The sequence below is a fragment of the Malaclemys terrapin genome, chromosome 11 (genome assembly GCF_027887155.1).
Source record: "Malaclemys terrapin pileata isolate rMalTer1 chromosome 11, rMalTer1.hap1, whole genome shotgun sequence".
Classification (NCBI taxonomy): Eukaryota; Metazoa; Chordata; order Testudines; family Emydidae; genus Malaclemys; species Malaclemys terrapin.
Genome location: NC_071515.1, coordinates 51,996,474 through 52,006,070, shown reverse-complemented (window position 1 = coordinate 52,006,070; position 9,597 = coordinate 51,996,474).

Here is a 9,597-nt window from a genome sequence, read left to right as displayed (position 1 = left end):
TTTTTGTGAACAATGAACATAGGTGCTGTGCATGGTCTTGTTCACAAAGACTATCACATGCGCACTCAGAACAAGGTCGAATTTTCGGCCTTCGCATTCAGTGCCTGGGGTCTTGCAGTGGAGATCAGACAAGCGGGCAGGACAGTGGAATTCGGGTAGCAGGCTGACATGGTAAGCCGTAGACTTTTGGCTGCTTAAAACTTAAATTAGAGCAGTGCCCTCCTTTCACGTTCAAAGCAATGCTCCTATCGTTGGGCAGTTCCTGCTGCCGGCAATCCGGCAAGCATGAACTCTGCCCCTGTCCCACCTGCTCGCGGCTGTGCCCGGGAAAGATCCCTGTATGCTGCCCTTCTCCCGCCTCTCCCAGGCAAGCAGTCCCAGTAGTAACATTCCCCTAATTCTAAGCAGGTCACCATGAGCGACATCACTCTGCTGAGAATTTCTGAGACCGAGAAAGAACGCATGCTGCGTGAAAGCCAGCAAAAACCAGGGCCGTATGCCGCCATGCTCTGCAAGGCAATGATCCCAGAGTACTTGATGATAGCCTGGCAAGGAAAAGTTTCCTACCACGGAGGACACAATAAGGCCGCTCTCCCCAGGAACCTCATGAAAAGGCTTTCCAATTACCTCCAGGAGAGCTTCATGGAGATGTCCCATGAGGATTTCAGCTCTATCCCCAGACATATAGACCTTCTTTTCCAGTAGCTGCACTGGCAAGGACTAAAAAGTAGAGCGCCTAGGGCAAACTAATCATGATAAACCGGACATTGTTAGATTCTTTTGCAGTAGTTGCACTGCCAAGGACTAAAACGTTAAGTGCCTAGGGCAAACAAATCATGAAAAACCCATTCTTAATATTCCTGTTCTGTTTAAAATAAATGTTTACATGTTTAAAACACTTACCGACTGATCCTTCCCCTGATTCAGGGTCTGGGTTAACGCCTGGGGACGGTTGGCAGGGGATCTCTGTGAGGGTGATGAAGAGATCCTGGCTGTCTGGGAAATCAGCGTTGTAAGCGCTGTCGACTGCCTCCTCCTCCTCCTCACCTTCCTCATCTTCCCCATCCGCTAACCTCTCCGAGGAAGCGGCCGTCGACAATATCCCATCCTAAGAGTCCACGGTCAGTGGTGGGGTAGTGGTGGCGGCCGCACCTAGAATGGAATGCAGTGCCTTGTAGAAGCGGCATGTCTGGGGCTGAGATCCGGAGCATCCGTTTGACTCTTTGGTCTTCTGGTATGCTTGTCTCAGCTCCTTGATTTTCACGTGGCACTGCGTTGCATCCCGGCTGTATCCTCTCTCTGTCATGGCTTTTGAGATCTTCTCGTAGATCTTTGCATTCCATCTTTTCGATCGCAGCTCTGAAAGCACGGACTCATCGCCCCACACAGCGATCAGATCCAAGACTTCCCGATCAGTCTATGTTTGGGCCCTCTTTCTATTCTGAGATTGCATGGTCACCTCTGCTGGAGAACTCTGCATCGTTGCCAGTGCTGCTGAGCTCGCCACAATGTCCAAACAGGAAATGAGATTCAAACTGCCCAGACAGGAAAAGGAATTCAAATTTTCCCGGGGCTTTTCCTGTGTGGTTGGTCAGAGCATCCGAGCTCGGACTGCTGTCCAGAGCGTCAACAGAATGGTGCACTGTGGGATAGCTCCTGGAGCTATTAGCGTCGATTTCCATGCACACCTACCCTAATTCAACATGGCCATGTCGAATTTAGCGCTACTCCCCTCGTTGGGGAGGAGTACAGAAATCGAATTTAAGAGACCTCTATGTCGAACTAAATAGCTTCGTTGTGTGGACGGGTGCAGGGTTAATTTGATTTAATGCTGCTAAATTCGACATAGTGTAGACCAGGCCTGAGTGTTCTTTCATCATTCTTCCCTTTTAAACTCCTTCCTCAGATGAGTGTCAACTAAGGAAGAATTCACATCCTGGCAAGATTCTTGGGGGAAGCACTGAGCTGTTCCATGGTGGCCCTTCTGATATCACCTTTCCATTGGCATGACCGCCTGGCCCTGGTGTGAGAGAGTCACAGGTTCACCTGAATCAGTGGAGCATCTAATGAGGTAAGCTCCCTTTAAGTCAATGGATATCCAACTCCCATTGCCATCTGGGCTTTAAATTCCAGAGCTTAAAACAAAAACAGACTTTTGCTGACTCAGTCAAAAAGGTGCATTTAGATTTAGACTCCTGACAAGTCCAGGCTTTTTTGGGTTAAGACAGGGGAGATCCTTCTGCCTCAGATTCACACACAACTGACCACTGGAGGAAGCAGACAGTTATTCTACTTTGCTGGTCCTCACCTGATATCCTTCTGCTCACTCCCAGCCTTTTTAGCCCCAGGGTGTGTCCTAGCAGCTGGGCCTCCAGAAGAGGGCAGCCAATGCCCGTACACTCAGTCACAGACAGCAATGACTATCAATCGCAACTATGGCGATACTACCACCCAACTATAATGTTTGCCCTTTCCTTTTGTAGCTTTGCCTACGATTTTTTTACCCAAATTTGAAAAAATTCTAATTTTTGTTTCTTCCATATGAAACCCTCCAGGCAGCTATATACATTATTATAGCAAGTAAATGGAGGGAAAACAAAACAAAATTTGAACGCACGGTAAGCAGCTGAAAATTATAAAATGAGAGTTTAATCATCAGGTTCCTTGGGATGCAATTCTCTCTCACACCATCAGGGAGGTAGAGTTAGAAACTGTGTCGCTTGCTCTTTCAGTAGCATGTGGGCTGTACAGAAATTAATTTGTGATCAAGGGCTCCTGCAAGCTGCCTGTCACCTTCACCATGCTGCTGTGCACCCTTATCTCCCTCTGAAGTAGGGGGAAACTCTTACCACAGATAGAAGCATAGAACCATGTTAGGTTTGATGGGCCATTACATGTCCACGATCTGGATCCCAAGAGCTATATTCCATCTGAAATAGAAGCAAAAGGAAGAAATTTAACCCGATATTGATAGAGTAAGGGACATAGGAATGGTATATTGCTTTGTGTATTTTTCATATCGTGTTTTTATGTCACTTTTTTTCTGGGAACTAAAAATACTTTCTATAATTGTGGAATAGGTCCCATGTAGCTAGTGACCAAACTTCTGGGTACAGGGAGTGATGGATACTTTAAACTCTCCTTGATTTGTTTCTTCAAGAATTGAATATACTGTATTCTTCAGCTGCAAGTAAAATTTGTTGGCATTAAAAAAAAAAAAAAAAAAGTGTCGCCATAGCAATGAACCAACTCCTCACAAACTGTAAAGAAGGGGGTAAAATGGACGGCTGTTAGTGCCACTTCATTTGGATTTAAAGTCATTAGAGCAAGAAGAAGCTGGAATTCTAAAAGTTAAGTTTCTAAGTTTCACTTTTATGCTGTAGAATTGAAAATGTATTTGTTGCTTTTATGACAACAAAAAAATAAAATAAAATAAAAAGCCTTATTGCCACCAAATGTTCTGACAAGAACTTTAAGACTTACATATATTTTCTGCCATACAATAACGGGCTATTGACTGTGCAAAGGGAAATGAGAATAATAAAATAAGGAAACTTTCACTGTCTTTGAAACCATTTAAAAAAATTGTACTTGTAAATGTTCAGATTTGTCTACAGGGAATCAGACAGTAGCGCCAACTAATAGTCACTGGAATTTATATGGATGATAGTTTGCACAGTGCGCTGTCCTAGTAAATCTACAGGAAGTCTTTGCTTGTCTTATAATGAACTTACTTAGAGATGGAAGAATGTTTGTGAAATTTAAATGTAGTAGGCTGAAATGTTTCCCATAGGACTGAATAATATCTTCATTAAGAAGAGATGAGGGGACCAGAAAACCTTAACATTTTTTTCAGAGAGGAAGGAGGGAGAAGGTAAAGCAATTACAAGATATAGAAAATGAAAAATGCGGAGAAGTAATGGTTGGTTAAATCTCTATTAAAACATAAAGTAATTATTCAGCTGTAGTTTTACTGTCTCAGATTCCTTTCCTCTAACTCCATCTTGGATTCCCCCCAACTGGGCTTTTGTCCTCTCCACTCAATTGAATCAGCTCTCAGGAAGGATTCAGATTATTTTCCTGGACAGATCTTTCGATCTCTGCTTCATCTTCTTCCTCCTTTTGACAGTGTCAATCAAAATGTCTCTCTAAATCTCGTATTCACTTGATGTTGTCATTGCTGGTTCTCCTCTTCTGTTTTCTTTGAAGGGGTTCTCCTTCCCCTCCCCTTTTTACACTATACACTTTGAGTGATCTCATCTGCATGCACAACTTCAACCACCATATTTATACTGAAACCTTTCAAATCACCCTTTCTGCTTATGACTTGCCTTATTCATCCAATCTTATACCACTATCTGCCACATTCTCCTTCCTGTCACTCAGGAAATTCAAGAGCTCTGACCTGTCATTCAGGTTCTCAGAATTTCCCACATTGACTACAGACTCCTTCTCATCTTCCTTGGTATGCCTGACACACACATTGCTCTTGTGCAATCCAATCAAAAGGTGGCAGCTAAATTAATCTCTCTGGCCAGTTGTTCTCACTTCTTCTTTGAATCTGTCTACTAGACAAAAAGGAAATTATTGATATTTGGAAATGTTATGGAGGATGGATTGATAGAATTTGATGACTCCCCTTTTTTATCTGAGAAATCAGGCATGTATCCAAATCCGATTGCTTTTTCCTCCATAACATTTCCAAAATCAGACTTTGCTATATTTACATAGTGCTAACATTTTTATTCAGGCCAAGGTCCACTCATTCTTCAAAATCCTTTTCAAGACCCACCTTTTCTATGGTGCCTACAAGGAACCAGCCAGTTAATGATAGCTAGGTTATTGTGGATATCAAATTTCATTTATTTAATACCAAACAAACCAAAGATTTCAGATTAGCTGAGAACCATGAAGTTGTGCAATAGCTGACTTGTGCAACTTCATTTTCCTATTGTTACTCTTGTCCTCTTCACCCTTTCCTAATTTTCATGTCATTCACTTGTTGTAGCTTGTTTAAAACTAGAGTGTAAACTCTTTGGGGGCAGGGACCATGTCTTCCTGTGTGTTTGCAGTGGGATGGGATCCCCGGGATACACCTGTAACTGTGGGACTGCTGTGACCTCTCCAGCCTGGTCTGTCTCTCACAATGCTTTGCAAGTGACAAGCAGCAAATCTTTCTAGGTGCTGTTATCACCCAGCCACCAGTATGAAGTGGCACACCCAACTAAGTTGCATAAATGCTCTCCAAGCCACTCATGATCTATATGCAGGGAAACACCAGCATATCTCTCAAGCCTCCAGACTTGCACCCCAGAAACACACAGTCTAACACGGCTCCAGACCTTCTCTTGAACAGTGCAAACTTATTAATTAGTTCACCGCTTTATCAAAGGACATTCACCAGCCTTTGTAATCTGAGCAGATTCCCCAAGCAGTTTTAGACAAACTCACTGGTAAGAATAAAACATATTAAAACAAGTTTATTAACTACAGAAAGATAGATTTTAAGTAATTATAAGGGGTAGGCATAAAGGTCAGAGATAGTTACCTTAAAAAAATAAAAAGTAAACACATATTCTAAATCCTAAATTTCAGACTAAGCAAGATTTGAATCAAACAGCTTTTCTCACCACACTGGTTGTTGCAAGTAATTTACAGTTCTTAATACACTGGCTGAATTTTCTTCTCAGCCTGGGACCAATCTCCTCAGTTCAAAGTCTTTGTCTACTTTTCCCTGCATTCTTGTGCCTTCAATGAAGGTGGGGGAGGAGGGAGGTGATCTCATGATGCCACTGTCCCTTATTTTATACTCTCAATCCATGTCCCTGGAAAGATACTGGCCCAGGCATGTCCTGGTAGGCCTTGCTGAGTCACAGAGTTGAGCAATTCCCATTGTGTGGTGCTTGCACAAGTGTCTCTTACTGAATTGTAGATTTCTTGTTTACAATTCCCCTGCTGGTCAATGGTGGTTTAATGCCTGCCTGGGTATGGGTCACCTCCTTTGTTGTCACTGGAGAACTAGCAGTGGGTGACTCCTAAACTCACGACATATTTCAATAATGACTATATAGCAGAATATCATAATTCCATATACAATGATGATACACATATTTTGACAGAACAATGAGTTTCCGCAGATCATGACCTTTCATATGGTATCTTACATGGCATGCTCTGTATGAAATATCACAACCACATACAAATGATGAATATGGGGGTTACAGGGTCACACACAGCAAGTAGCACTGTACAGTACAAGTACTGTATATAAAGCTATGTCTACACTTACGGTGGTGTGTAAAGCAGTGGTTCTCAAAGCCGGTCCGCCGCTTGTTCAGGGAAAGCCCCTGGTGGTTTGGGCTGGTTTGTTTACCTGCCGCGTCCACAGGTTCGGCCGATTGCGGCTCCCACTGGCTGCGGTTCGCCGCTCCAGGCCAATGGGGGCTGCGGGAAGGGGCGTGGGCCAAGGGATGTGCTGGTTGCCCTTCCCGCAGCCCCCATTGGCCTGGAGCGGCGAACCACGGCCAGTGGGAGCCGCGATCGGCCGAACCTGTGGACGTGGCAGGTAAACAAACCGCCCTGGCCTGCCAGGGGCTTTCCCTGAACAGGCGGTGGACCAGCTTTGAGAACCACTGCTGTAAAGTACAGGCACTACACATGTGGACACAGCTTGCCTTTCACTGCAGCACATAGCTACACACTACAGTGAAAGGTTCTGGCAACTGGGAAGCAACAGGACACTACACTGCTAAAAATAGCAGTGTAGATGTGGGATGCACTGATTGGCCAGGTAGAGAACCAGATAAGGTATACACCCTAAGGTTCAGGCGTATGGGGCACTCTACTCACTGAAGATGTGCCTCACCATCTGCACTGCTGTTTATATCCATGCTAGCTGGGTGTGCAGTGTCTGTACTCTACACACTACCATAAGTGTAGATCTACCCTAAGAGGTGGAGGGATGCAGTGGATACAATACTGGATTGGGATTCTTTACTTGGCTCTGCTATTGAACTGCTGTGTGACCTTGGGCAAGTCACTTTATTTCTCTTTGCCTCTGTTTCCCCATCCACCCTTTGTCAGTTTTGTCTATTTAGATTGCATATTGTTCAGGAAAGGGACTATGTCTTTGCACAAAGCTGAACATGATGGGCCCCCGATCCGCCTCTAGACCAGGAGTGGCCAACCTGAGCCTGAGAAGGAGCCAGAATTTACCAGTGTACATTGCTAAAGAGCCACAGTAATATATCTGCAGCCCCCCATCAGCTCCACCCACCCCCGCTCCCAGTGCCTCCCACCCACTGGCAGCCCTGCCAATCAGCACCTCCCACTCCCAACCCACACCTCCTGATCAGCTGTTTCTTCATGTGCAGGAGGCTCTGGGGAGGAGGGGGAGGAGCGAGGGCACAGCAGGCTCAGGGGAGGGGGTGGAGTGGGGCCTGTGGCAGAGCCAGGGGTTGAGCAGTGAGCACCCCCTGGCACATTGGGAAGTTGGCGCCTGAAGTTCCAGTCCCAGAGTCGGTGTCTATACAAGGAGCAGCATATTAACATCTGAAGAGCCACATGTGGCTCTGGAGTCACAGGCTGGCCACCCCTGCTCTAGGCCCTACTATTGGTAGTGAGGTCTGCTAGTAATAATAGCATAATGGGGCCCCAACCCTAATTGGCATCTTTGGGTACTACCATAATACAAGTCTTAATTATAGGACTTTGGAGCAGAGAGAAGGGTACATTTGTGGTGATACAGTTGCTGTGGGGAAAGTGGAGAGGAGAGACTGAGTTTGAAGTGGAAAGCCAGGCTGAAGCAGAAATTGGGGCATGGCAGTAGAGGCCCTGGCAGATGTGACAGTGTGCATATGGCAGAGAATATGTGTTGATGGGTTAGCAGAAGCAGAGAGGGAGAATTTCAGACAGTTATGAAGGCAAGGGCTTGGCAGAGTGGGAAGAGCAGTAGAGAGAGTGGGATAAGGGAAATTGGCAGTAGGAAGAGGGTTTGGAGCAGACAGTGTAAATGCATCATTCCCTTGGGATGAAATTAGAGAAATAATCTGCAGCGGATAATGGGACGATTCAAAGCTAGTAAAGGAGTGTTACACAAAGGTGATGCAGCATCCTACATTGCCCAAATGGAGCTGCAAAGTATTCAAAGAGCACAAAGTTTTCAGTGACTCTTTGCCCTAGAAATACTGTATGAGGGCTCCTACACCAGGGGAATGGCAGGGGACTTTGCTATTTTCAAATTTTATTATTATATCCTATAAGCATAAGAATTACTGCAGAAAACCATTGGGTCAATCTTGTCTAGGATCCTGTCTCCCACAGTGCCAGTGTCAAATGCTTCAGAGGAAAGAGCAAGAAATCCCATAGTGAACAGTTATGGAGTAATTTGCTCAGAGAGGAAGTTGCTTCCTCACCACTGTCAACTGGTAGTTGGATTATACCCTCGAGCATGAGGATTTATATCCTTTATAAAAACATTTTACCTTATCTGTTCTCATTATCTCTATGAAATCTCTATTTCTTTAAAAAGTCTTACTAAGATCTTTGGTTTCAGAGTAGCAGCCGTGTTAGTCTGTATCCGCAAAAAGAACAGGAGTACTTTGTGGCAATGAGTTCCACAGACCAATCATGCACTGAATGTATCAAAAGGATTTCTTTTATCTGGTTTAAAATTGCTGCATTCCAATTTCAATTTCATTAAATGGCCCCTTCTCCATGTATTATGAAAAGGATAAACAGAAGCACTTGATTTACCCTCTTTAAAACATTCATTGTTTTAGATGCTTCTATGTCCCTTCTCATTAATTTCCTGTCCAAATGAAACTCTCCCATTCTTTTCAATCTTTCCTCATGTTGAAGTTTTTCCAGTTCTAATACAGAAAGGAGAAGGGGGCAGAATTTCAGAGGATTGTGCAAAGGATGTTTGCTAAGGCATGGAGCCCAGCTCTTTGCACGCCAGCACACAGGGAGGTTGGGCATTGGTGGGCCAGAGGAGAAGTGGGGGTAAGGTCTGAACTTCTGCAGCTGTTCTTTTCCTTTTTTCCCCACAGAGGGGGCTGTGTTTAAAGTTGCAATGACTACAGCAGCTTCAGGGTACTGGTACCAGGGGAGCAATTGAGGAAGCGCCCTAATGCAGTGGAAATCAGGAGAAACAGAATTATCTAAAATATTCGCTCCCACCCCCACCAAAAAAAAGGGCTGCCAGCCACTGGCCACATATGAAGGTGTGAAGAGGAATAGATCTTGTTTGAGGATATTTTTGAGGTGACCAGTGGGAAATTTAGGTTCCTAGTGGACAGCAGGTCTAAACCTCAATTGTGGAGAGGTCACCATTGCTCTTGAATACAAAATAACTGAGACACATGATGTTCCTTGAGGCTTCTTTAACTGTACTAGTCACCTGGAGTCATGGTGTGCTGAAATCAATGGATCTTTCATTCAGCAAAATCTGTTTATGCATGCACCAAAATAATAATAATAAAATAAAAAGAGAGAGGTGTTCTTTAATGATTCATGATAGATACTGTGGACTCAAACTCAATGTTTTAAAATTTTCTCAACTAAAGATCAATACTAAAATGTGTTCTCTATACTTAC